This window comes from Pinus tabuliformis, chromosome 8 (genome assembly GCF_031772625.1).
Source record: "Pinus tabuliformis cultivar Carrire ecotype Pingquan chromosome 8, CPIR1, whole genome shotgun sequence".
Classification (NCBI taxonomy): domain Eukaryota; kingdom Viridiplantae; phylum Streptophyta; class Pinopsida; order Pinales; family Pinaceae; genus Pinus; species Pinus tabuliformis.
The window spans coordinates 877,539,007-877,552,471 of record NC_142294.1 but is presented as its reverse complement, the minus strand read 5'-3'; positions in this window follow the sequence as shown (position 1 = coordinate 877,552,471).

Genomic DNA, 13,465 nt, shown 5'->3' with positions numbered 1-13,465 from the left:
CTTTTCCTAAAGAGCTAATATAATAGGTGTTATTCTTATACATGCAAATTGCATGATATTTTCCCAAAAGAACTAGTGTAACATAACCTTTTTGCAAAAAAAATGAACATTATAATCAATCTTAATCTGTATGCAACTACATTTTTTCCCAAGAAATCTATCTCAATATTTTTTTTTCCATGAATGTAAAATGTGTTTCTTTCCAAGAAATCTATCTTAATCAACTATTATTTCCATGTATGTGAAACATTTTTCTTTCCCACAAGAAAACTTAGTAGTCATTCTCCTCAAGTATGCAACTATGTGCTCTTGTTCTAAAAAGAATCTATCTTAATGGCTATTATCTTTTTGTCTACAAAACACACATTTTCTTCAAGGAAATTAGTAAAGTAATGATTATCTATGTGCATAGAAGCACATTTTCTTTTCAAGAAACTAATAAAAATAATCATATATTCTTTCACGAAAATCTAGCTCAATAACTATTTGTATCATGCATGCAATAACATGTTTTTATTTACAAAACTTTGATCAAACAATTAATCATTTGCCTACATGAAAGTATATATTTCTATAACACAACAGTCATTCTTTTTGTGCATACAAACAAATAATATTTTCCAATTTTTATCATATGGAAATTGTAAAATCATATGTACACATTAAGTGACACTCAAAGTCAGTGAACAACACATACAGGGATGAAGTTTCCAACTGGAAACACCATGGACACCAAAAATCAAAAGCTTTCCTAAGGTTCAAGTTTAAAAATTTGGACCGCAAGAGTGCACCATTACCAGAAATTAGCAGTCGCATAGTCATTTCTTTGATAGTTGCCCGGTCGCAGAAACGTCTAGTCAACACCTCGGGCCATGAAATTTCTTGAGCAACACTCCAAATCTTGACATGATGGGCAAACACATTCGAGCCTTGAGCACCAAGAAGCCTTAAAGGCAATGAATTGGTAGATCTCATCTAATTTATGAGGTGAACCACCACATCGATGAGCCAAAGGGAGGAGGAGTGTCCAAGAAACTCTATAAATACAAGTTCTAGGAGAGACAAGAAAGAGAAGAAGAAAATCATTGATATGTTGTCAAAATTGCCCTAAGAAATCAGGCATTTCATTGAGAAGAGGATTTCATCATTGAGAGAGTCTTCATGCTTCTTTGAGATAAAGAGGAAGATTTCAAAGAGATTGAGGAAAGGAACCTCCTTGTTGAGGATTTTTTAGCACCATTTCTGAAATAATTCTCTCCAAGTGTCTTTAATAGATCAATTTTATTCCTTCTACATTCAACAATCAATAAAGGGAACCCTTTTCCATTACTTTGTTGATATTTCTTCTCCTTTGAGCATTGTTTATGTGTTTATTTCTTAATTTTTAATTTGAAGTTGATATATGCATTATTTTCATTACTTACAGTTCTTTGTTTACCCATGTTTATCCATTAACAACAAAAATTTCTTGTGATCTCCTTATATGGAACAACTAACTAAAAGGAAGGTGTATTGGTACTCAGTAACAACAAAACACTACCAAAAGATGGTGAATCCACTTGTTTCCTTTCTTTGATTTAAGGGTTTTTTTTGCATGAAACTTGTTCTGCATTTTCATTCCATTGTGCTTCTATCACCTCTTTGGAAATTTTGCAAGACCTATTGGACCTATTTTCGGCCGAGAAACTTGACTATTCAATTTCTTCTATCGGTCGTGTGTGTTTTTTCATAGACAAACATGTGGTGCTTGTGCCTGTGCATAGGATAACCCATGTTGTTTATAGAGAGAAGAAAAAACCATTGTAATTTTTCTTTCCTAGATGATTGGTAGCCTTTAGTGAATTTCCTTCACATCTGCATGTTTTTTCCTATTAGCTTGAATTGCCTAGTTTCTTTACTAATCGTTATTAATAGACTAATTACATAGTATTTTCTTTAAATTTTCACTTATCACATAGATTAATTAAGTGCAAAAGTAAGTGGCCACATTCCACACATCTTTTTCAATTTATTTTGCTATATTTCAAAGTCACATAGCTTAATAAGTAAAGGAGTAAGTGCCCCATCATCCACATATTTTGTTTACTAGCCAAAGCATTTTTTATTTCATTAGTTTTCGGGACTAGGACCAAGTGTTACTAAATAAAGTAAGCATCCCCTACTTCCCTTGCATATTTTAGACAATCCTGAACTTGCATATGAAACCTTTCTTAAAGCACTTGAGTTTTCCATCTCTCTTTAGGCACACATAGTGTAATAGGAAAATAGTAAGTGGCCCACTATCCACATATTACTTATTTTTCATAAAAGGAACAACCACAAACTTAGTGTAATTAAATGATATTGTAAAGGATCATCACATATCCACATCTTCTCACACTTTGTACATTCACTTTTCCACTTGCAAACACATTACACATCACATGCTAAGATTTTATAAGCTTTGTACAAAAGGCATCTAGTTTTTGGAGCTTTTGTACTTAGTTTATTTTTTCCTAAATTCTCACACCATAAGTGAAGCAAGGCTATTAAAAGAAACAATAACTTGAACTAACTAAAATCTCCCCACAGAGGCCATAAAAGAATTTATAGTTCAGGTTAGGACCATTGGGGGTAGGCATCCCATAAGTTGCCATGGTCATTCAACATTTTTTGAAACATCTAAGTTGACTTTTAGGGTGCTTCAAATACTTCATAATCCCATGAAAAAGACTGCATGAGCACATTAGAGACCTGATTCAAAGGGTGTTCAGCTTAGGTCCAGTGCATGCAGTACTATATGTGGCTACCCGACCTGTATAGTGATCGATAATGGTAACTAATTACCAAGAATATAAAGACTCGACTGCTCATGTGGGACGAAAGTATCTTAGTAGAAACAATTAGGGCATCCTTTCCCTATAGGTGGAGTTGCTTGAAGCACTAAAGCCTCATTCATTACGTTGGTTGATTATTTTGGCTGTTGGAAGCGTTGCCAGTTCTTTTAGGACATGGCCCCAGTACTCATTATAAAATATATCTCCGCAAGGCCCAAATACTTTAAGATTGAAAAGGAAAAATATGTATTCATAGGATCTTTTATCAGATGCAAAAGAAAACAAAAAAATCATTTTTTGTTTTATTTATCACATAGAATAACTTAAAGGAAAAACTAACCACTTATTTTTTGTTTTGTTTTATGCATGTGATTTTTCTTTAATACATACCCCCTTCCATAAATCACCAAATGTAGCACACCATTAACACCATAAGGGACCCCATGGTTCCCTGTCACTCTAGGTGCTTCTAAAATCTCCCCCCATTACTGGGAGGTATGCCTGGCCTTTCGCCATTTAGGCGCAGAAGAAATGACACAACCACCATTATAGGATCATCCTTTATCGGTGCAACTTTGATCACGACCCTTCCCATCAAAGTAGATATTTCACCAATCCTTGTGGGTCTCCACATGCTATCCCTTTGGGAATCTCACACACCACCCCTTTAGAGAGTCCACGTAGTTCCCACTAGGGTAACCCCTCTCTCACTTCCGCATAAAGAACTCCTTTAAACGTTGTTGTCCAAAATCTTTTAGTGATGGAAAATAACAACTAAGCTCTATTTATAGCTTCCTTAAATCTTCTAGATTGGAGAAAGTTAAACAATGACCCCATTGCACATGGCTTGAATTGGCCACCCATGCCTACAAAGTTACCGTCGCATATCCAAAAACTTGAAGGGAAACAAGGGGAAGACTCGAGAAACTATGTTATGAATTTTCACCTATGGTGCTCATCCCATAACAACATTGATGACACTATTCTCCTTTGACTATTTCAACATACCCTCATAGAGCCAACAGTGAAATGGTATATAGGAAAGTCCTCAAGTTCCCATGCAACCTTTGACTCTCTTGCCATGTATTTTCTCACCATTTTCCAACTCCTAATCCACCAAGATTTGGGATTGGATCTTTTAACCCATTTCAATCAAACATCGACCACACATATTTATGACCACATACACAAATGGCAGAAATGTCATAGCTTCCGCAAAGCTCATGTAGATGAAAGACTCATCCTAGACTTATTTTTGAGATCCCTCACATTAGAAATCTCAAAAGATGTCACCTCCTCTTGGCCTAAAAACGAGGAAGAGATTATCTACAAAGCTCAAAAATATGAATTCATATACTTTCAATTAGGATACCTCTACCATATCCTCCCAAATTCTCCTCACCTCCCATCTTTTAGACCAGATGTACTAGGAGCATCAAACACTGCAAATGGGTTGATTGGAACCATAGCTCAAAATCAACCTTGAAACACTTACCTACAACCTAGAAACATGTATGGTGGCAAAACATCTTACCAACAATATGGTCCCACACATGTAGCACAACCACCATCCAATGCGGGATATTACCCTTATCAACTTGCACCTATTAAAAATCCCTTTATGCACATCAAGCAATACCCTCCCATGCGGGGTGGCCAATACCCTCCTATCCAGGGTGGTCAATACCCTACCATTCATGGTGGTTAGTAGCCTCCCGCGCAAGGAATTCGGTACCCTCCTAAGTCCGAGGAAGAAAATTACACATCCCAAAGCTCGTATGCCAACCAATGACAAGGGAATCCCTATTTTCGCTTTCTAGCACCCGACTAGAATAACCCATCAACCCAACCTAATTCTGGGTGAATTTCATTCAACCATCCTTCTCTCAACAGTATTTGTCATGTGAACAAATGAAAACGGAAAACAAACCTAATTCCACTAAGAAGAAAGGAAAGAACAAACAAAAAGGGAACCTGAAAAAGGGGGCAGTAACCGACAACAACCTTCGTGGGTGCAGATTAGGGGAAATCACACTTAGAATCAAAATCAGGGTTAGGCCAATAATAACCCATAATAGCTAAACATGAACGCTAGTCTACAGACTAACATTTCTTATGCTATTTGCATAGAATATGGCCATTATACCCATCATTTACCTAAGTTGAAGAAGATGAAAGATACTAGAGCGCAAGGGGGGGGGGAACTAAAAAAATGCAATAATGTAGAACCCTTTCCCCCACCAAGGAGTGGTAAATACCTAACATGAACCCTCCAAACAATAGTATCAAAAACCTCCCAGAGGAAATTCCCAAAACATATCAAATCCAGACATTTACATGGAAGGGGAATAAGTTCTCTTGCAAACACAAAACCTAGATTACGGAACTCCACCAGAAACCAACCCATCCACCATGACCGCTATAGCACCTACAACACCTTTGACGATCTCTTGACCCCTTATAGAATCCATCCCTTATATGGGTAAAGGGCCTCTCCATCGAGTAGGCCATAACTCAAAGGCTGCTCAAAGCTACAACATAGTTGATGAATTAGCTCAGTCTCCATTCGATATGTGAGCATTGGAAGTTTTACAGACATGCTAAACCCAACGGAAATCCATTCTTTCCATGTTAGGTGCAATGAACCCAGTCAATTATCATCTGATGGCTTTTGACTGTCTTGGATAACTTCGCCCCACGTCTTCCATCAATAGTCTCCTTTCAAACTCCTGTCACAATTGAGAATATTATCATCCATCACTACATAATTGATGAGGGAGCATCCACATGTATTATGTCCAGATCGGTTTGGCAGAAACTAGGATCTCCCGAGCTTAAACCATCAGACATAAATCTCAGAGCATATGATGGGCACCCTTCTGCTCCCGTCGACCTATTTTAGGATGTATCAATGCATCTCACCAATAAAATGGTGATCATATACATTGAAGTCCTTGATGAATAGTTGGATTACAGTATCCTTTTCGTCTGCAACTACATGTACGCAATGACTACAATTGTGTCATCAATAATTCAGGTTATGATGTTCTCTCATGATGGGAATATCATTACAATTGACTGACTCATGTACTATGAGAAAAAGGCATCTAACACCCCTAATGACGTGTTACCTTTTGTAGGATCTTCACAAAAGTTGATCACAACCTTGACTAAACATAGACCTTCAAAGCATGGTTATATTTAATTCTTAGTTAAGGATTTTCCCTACTCATCTCCACCGCACGTTTCTCTATCTCTAAAAAAGTTATTAAGATTCTCAGTCAGATCAGAAAAACATGATGTATTTCGACTATACATTTGTTCCTAACCTCATACATCAGGGGGGAACTCTTCTCATATGGAAATTGTACACTTATATGTATGCATTGAGAGACACTCAAAGTTAGTGATCAACACATACAGGGATGGCATTTCCAGTTGGAAAGACCATGGACACCAAAAATAAAAAGCATTCGTAAGGTTCAAGTTAACAAATGGGACGACGCGGGTGCACCATTACCGGAAATTAGCAATTGTGCGGTTATTATTTCAATAGTCATGCGGTTGTTGAAACATCTAGTCAACACCTAGGGCTATGAAATTTCTTGAGAAACACTCAAAATCTTAACATTATGGGCTAACAAATTCGAGCCTTGAGCCCCAAGAAGCCTTAAAGGCAAGGAATTGGTAGCTCTCATCTCATTTATGAGGTGAACTGGCACATTGATGAGCCAAGGGGAGGAGGAGTGTCCAAGAAACTCTAAAAATACAAGTTCTAGGAGAGCCAAGAAAGAGAAGAGGAAAAAGATTGTTATGATATCAAAATTTCTCCCTAAGCAATCAAACATTTCATTGAGAAGAGGATTAAATCATTGAGAGGGTCTTCATACTTCTTTAAGAGATAAAGGAATCTTGAAAAAATATTGAGCAAAGGAACCTCTTGTTTGATTATGTTTTATCACCATTGCTCAAATAATTCTCTCCAAGTTTCTTTAATTGATCTATTGTATTCCTTCTACATTCAACAATCAATAAAGGGAACCCTTTTCCATTACTTTGTTCATATGTTTATCCTTTGACCATTGTTTAAGTTTTTATTTCTTAGTTTTTAGTTTGAAGTTGATATATGCATTGTTTTCATTACTTATAATGCTTTATTTACCCATGTTTGTCCACTAACAACAACCAATTTCTTGTGATCTCCTTCTAGGGAACAACCTACTCCAAGGAAGGTGCATTTGGTACTCCATAGCAACAAAAACACTACCACACCAACAAACATGGGTTCTTATCTCGTGGTTCTTATTGTTTAATGCACAAGAATTCCATATGCTTTTCTCTTCAAAGGATTAGTAAAACTAATTTATGTTTTAACATGTAGTGTTTCTAAAATAACATGGCTAATATTTTATGCAAATGATTATATCCATGTGCATTATTTTCCCAAAGATTAGTATAGTCAATTTTTACCTTTACCATGCTTTCATGCAATAATAGCCATAACTAAGAACAAAGAATGTATTCCCTTTGAAAGAACACCACAAAACTTATCCATTCTATTAAACAAATAGGTCATATCTACTTATCTCTTTGTTGAAGTTTGCCCTTGTTCTATGTTCAATCCTTGGATCTTAACATCACTCAGATTATTTTTTAAGAATAACTTATGTTGCATGTAACATCTTCCTGTTTGGAAACTACCTCTTCATTGGTTAAAAATATTTGAAACTAAACAAAAAATATTGAAAATATTTAGCCATTTAAACTGCTATTTACATAATCATCAAACATTAAATATGTACTCATAAACATTGATTTCTTGATCCATTAAGAAATCAAAACATTGTTTCCCTAACAAATTGAAACTTGTGTATAAAATGCTTGCTAATTTTAGTAGTCATTTTGGTAAACTTTGAATTGTTACAACTTGGTAGCATAGATCTTACCTATTGTCTTTCACATGGGGAGTAGAGATAAATATAAAGTATTTACCTCAACACACTGGTTTCCCTTTTTTATGGAGCGTTAATGGATTGCCTCTACCTATCATTTGGGTATTGTTGCTCAATCTCTTCAGGTTGAAGCTCAGCCTCGAGTTAAGATAAACCCAGAAGCAACCAATGCCATGTTAAGAAGATGATATTTCATCCCCACTTTAAGTTTGCTGCAAATTAGACATGGGAATCAAGGGATGTAAGGAATGGGATTTCACTGAAACCAATGGTTGGAAGTATCCAAAGATATTTATTTTTGTATCCTCTCTTCTCCCCATGAAACTCCACTTTCATTCATTTGCTCTCATGCCATATGTGAAATATTTTCTTGGTTTGGTAATAGATTTCACAATCGTTCTTGATGTTCAACCAATTCGTAAAACATGGTTTTTAAATGATCACCACACAAATACAATTGTTAATGCCAGTGGTGCAAGGATATTACATACTCCCCCCTTGAAGTAAACACCATCCTCAATGTTTATCATGAAGTTATGCTCATGATATAACAATCTAAACAAGTCAAAAGGGGATCATTCCCCTTCAAAATGAAGGATTTCATTTCTTGGAAATAGCAATAAACAAAAAAAATAAATGTTTATCAATAGTCATAAGCAATTACAACTACGAAAATAAGTAATTTCTACCTTTTATAACTTAGCCAATATTCAAATTCATATAAACATGAAAAAATATCTATACCAACTTACCATTAGTTACCATTTACTCTTGCGAATCATGGTTTCCTTTCAATAATTTCAATTGTAGGTGGTTTCACAACCTCCATGGTAAGCACCCTGTAATATATGATCAACAAAGTCAACATAGTCACATTAGTCACAAAATTTTCAATCTAATGAAATAATCTTAAATATCAATCATTCATGTGATGCCAAGTGATATTTTAACCACAATACTTCCATAAGTACTTAGAGAGAACCAACCCTCTAATCATTAAAATGATAAATCATTGCACCACGTGCACAATGTCTTAGCCCCTATTAAAGACATCCACAAAATACTTCTAAAATTACTCAAAGAGAACTTAGCTATTTACTAATCGAAATGATTAATCTTTTTAGTAAGTGCATACTATATTAGCCCCTGCTAAATACATTCATAAAATTGGTAATACAATAAAGGAAATACACTTCCAATAATTCCTTATCGAGCACTAGGTGCTGGGTGTGAAGATTGATTATCTTCTGTATTCAAAGGTATTGCCACATTGGACCCCAGTTCGTTGCCACCTGTAAAATATTCACTGCAAGGGGGTCTAGGGGGGGCGGCTGCGACCTTTTGGGAGCCCCACCCTGGCAGGGGGATCGGGGGCAACGCCCCTGAAGCTAAGAATAGATGTAAAATTTCCTTGTAAAATGTTGTAATTTTGTAGTCAATTTGGGCTGTTCATTAGGTGAAGATCTTACAGTAGAAGTTACGTTTAATTTAGGGTTTTTTCCCTAGAAGGCAACTCCTCGCTATATATGAGGGAATTGTATTGCGTCTATGTAGATCTGTATTCTGAGTGAGGAAGAGAGAGGAGATTGAGAGCGAAGAGGGAGTAACAACGGATCTGCTGTAGGTTGTATCTCTTCAGTTTGCTGGATAATATAATAAAAGAAGGACTGGCTGTTTCTCCATGGATGTAGCCCAAACTGGGTGAACCACGTATATCTGTGTCTCTCTTGTTTTATGCGTTTTCTGTGTTTATATTTCTACAATATATTATGTGTTCCATTGCTCCGTAATATATAATTTACTAACAACTGGTATCAGAGCCGAAGGTCTATTTGGCTGATAAACTCGCAGGAGAGAAGGGTTCTTGGTTCGAGTGAGAGCAATGGCGGAAGATGGTAGGTTTAGGGTCGAAAAATTCAATGGCCAAAACTTCCAGCTGTGGAAGATGCAGATGGAAGATTATCTGTATCAGAGATATTTGTACCTACCATTGAGCGGAAAGACAAAGAAGTTGATGAGTATGACAGTCATAGAATGGAATATTCTCGACGGAAAAGCACTTGGAACAATATAGCTGTGCCTAGCGGCGTTGGTAGTGTTTAATATTTCAAAGAAAATGACAACAGAGGGTTTAATGTCGACATGGGCGAAACTATATGAAAAACCCTCGGCCTCAAATAAGGTATTTCTTATGAAGTGTTTATTTAATATGAAGATGTTAGAAGGTGGATTTGTTGCAGACCGTTTAAATGATTTTAATACAGTTACAAGTCAGTTAAGTTCTGTAGGGGTAACTTTTGATGATGAAGTTAGGGCTCTGTTATTTATGTGCTCATTGCCAAAAAGTTGGAATGGTTTAGTTATGGCCATTAGTAACTCTGTCTCTAGATTTAGTACTTTAAAGTTTGATGATGTTATCGGTGCAATCCTTAGTGAGGAAATGCGACGAAAAAGCTCCGGTGAGACATCAGGTAATGCTTTGACTACAAAGACTAGGGGAAGAAAAATGGAAAGAGGAAAGAGCCCTGGATATCGCAGTAAGTCAAGAAAAGGTATATCCAAGTCCAGATCAGGGATAGTGCGCTGGAAATGTGGGAAGAAAGGACACCTGAAGAAAGATTGCAAGTCTCGGAAGGGAAAAGAAGGAGACACATAGCAAGAAACTAATCATGAAGCGAATGTAACAGGTGATGTGTTGCAAGATGCTTTGATTCTTTCATTAGAAAATATTATTGATGCCTGGGTGGTAGATTCAGGGGCCTCATTCCATGCCACACTTGATAAGAAACATTTTCATGATTATGTTCAAGGAGATTTTGGATAGGTTCAATTGGATGATGATAAACCCTTTAAAATCGTTGGAATGGGTACAATTTTCATAAAATAGAAAAATGGAAATCAGTGGCTATTGAAGGAGGTAAGGCATGTTCCAGATCTGAAGAAAAATCTGATTTTAACAGGGCAGTTGGGAGGTGAACGTTGCGTATCTACTTTCACAGATAAAACTTGGAAGGTCACTAAAGGATCCCTGGTAATAGTGAAAGGAGGAAAGGTTGGTACATTGTATTTATGCAATGGTATTTCTAATTCTGTTAATGCTTTAACCTCTACAGGAGAAGATATGACATTGTGGCATCATAGGCTCGGGCACATGAGTGAGAAGGGGATGCAGATTCTTCACTCAAGAAATTTGTTGCTAGGATTGAAGCATGTTGATTTAAAATTCTGTGATAATTGTGTTTATGGAAAACAGAAGAGAGTCAGATTCCTTAGAGTTGGGAAAGAAAAGAAGATCAAAAAATTAGAGCTTGTGCATACAGATGTATGGGGACCTGGTCAGGGATCATCTCTTGGTGGCTCTCATTATTATATTACTTTTATTGATGATGCAACCAAAAAAACCTGGATTTATTGTATTCGAAATAAATCTGATGTATTTGATACTTTCAAGAAATAGAAAGCTTTGGTTGAAAATGAGACAGGAAAAAGGTTGAAGTGTCTCAGATCAGACAATGGAGGTGAATATTGTAGCAAAGAGTTTGATAGGTACTGTTCTGAGAATGGAATTCGTAGAGAGAAGATAGTTCCAAGAACACCACAAGAAAATGGCGTGTCAGAAAGGATGAACAGGACAATCATGGAGCATGCAAGGTGCATGAGATTGCATGCAGGATTGCCTTTACAATTTTGGGCAGATGTTGTAGATACTGTTGTTTATCTAATAAGTAGAGGGCCTTCAAGTTCCTTGGATGGTGGTATTCCAAAGGAGGCATGGACAGGTAAAAAGGTAAACTACTCTTTTTTAAAGACCTCTGGTTGTGAAGCCTTTTTCCACATTAACAAAGAAAATAGAACAAAGCTTGAGGCAAAATCAAAGAAATGTACCTTTATTGGATATGATGTTAATGATTTTGGTTATCGCTTTTATGATTATGAAAAACACAAAATCATTAGGATCATAGATGTCATATTCAATGAAAAGGTTTTGTATAAGGATCAGATACAGGAAAAGAAATAGGAAAAAGAAAACAGAGAATACTCAGTGCTTGACGAGATCACAGAAGAAGTGATGGTGCCTGAAAATCATAATGATCAATAGCCAGAACAACAACCACAACATCAACAAGCACTTCAAACACCTGAAAGTGGTGTTAGAAGATCTATCAAGATGAGTAGACCCCCTGAACGATACTCTCCTTCATTATATTATGTATTGTTGATTGATTCTGGTGAACCCGAATGTTATGAAGAAGCAGTGCAGGTAGAAACCAAGAAGAAGTGGGAGCAAGCCATGAAAGAATAGATGGACTCCTTAGCACATAACCAGACTTGGGACTTAGTCAGGTTGCTTACAGGTAAAATAGCATTACAGAATAAATGGGTTTACAAGTTGAAGGAAGAAGATGGAGGTAGAAAAATGTATAAATCTAAACTTGTGGTGAAAGGGTTTGCACAGAAAAAGGGTATATACTTTGATGAGATATTTTCTCCTATTGTGAAAATGACTTCAATCAGAACTATTTTAAGTCTAGTAGCAGCTGAAGATTTGCATCTTGAGCAATTAGATGTAAAGACAACCTTTCTCCATGGGGATTTGGAGGAAGAGATATATATGCAGTAGCCACAAGGATATGAGGTAAAAGGGAAGGAGAAACTAGTGTGCAGGTTGAAGAAGAGCTTGTATGGCTTAAAACAGGCTCCAAGGCAGTGGTATCTAAAATTTGACAGGTTTATGTCTGAACAAGGTTATACTAGGTGTCACTTTGATCATTGTGTTTATCTCAAAAGGAAAAATGATGGAAACTATATTATATTGTTATTGTATGTAGATGACATGCTTGTTGCAGGTTCTAACATGTAGGAAATAAATGTGCTCAAAAGGAAATTGGCAAACTCATTTGCAATGAAGGATTTGGGTGCTGCAAAACAAATCCTTGGTATGAGAATAACTAGAGACAAGAAGAATCACAAATTAACATTGTCTCAAAGTGAGTACATAGAAAAGGTGTTGAAAAGGTTTAATATGCAGAATGCAAAACCAGTTAGTATACCTTTGACTAGCCATTTCAAATTAAGTAAGGAGGCATGTCCTAAGACTCAGGAAGAAATGGCTCATATGTCTAAAGTTCCATATGCATCAACAGTTGGAAGCTTAATGTATGCAATGGTATGCACAAGCCCTGATATTGCACATGCAGTGGGAGTTGTAAGCAGGTACATGAACAATCCAGGAAAAGAACATTGGATGGCAGTGAAGTGGATTCTGAGGTATTTGAGAGGTACCACAAATCAAGCATTATGCTTTGGTGGCTCAAAGATTTCTCTACAGGGATATGTTGATGCAGATATGGTAGGTGACATAGATAACAAGAGGAGCACTACAGGATATGTGTTTACTGTAGGTGGAACAGCTGTCAGTTGGGTCTCAAAACTGCAAAGTGTTGTTGCACTCTCAACAAGAGAAGCGTAGTATGTTGCTGCTACAGAGGCTAGTAAAGAAATGATTTGGTTACAAAGGTTTCTAGATGAATTGGGTAAGAAGCAGGAGTTGGGCAGGTTATACAGTGACAGCCAGAGTGCCATACATCTTGCAAAGAACTCTACATTTCATTCCAAGACTAAGCATATACAACTCAAGTACCATTTCATACGGTCAGCATTGGAAGATGGACAGTTGAAGCTGGAAAAGATACACAC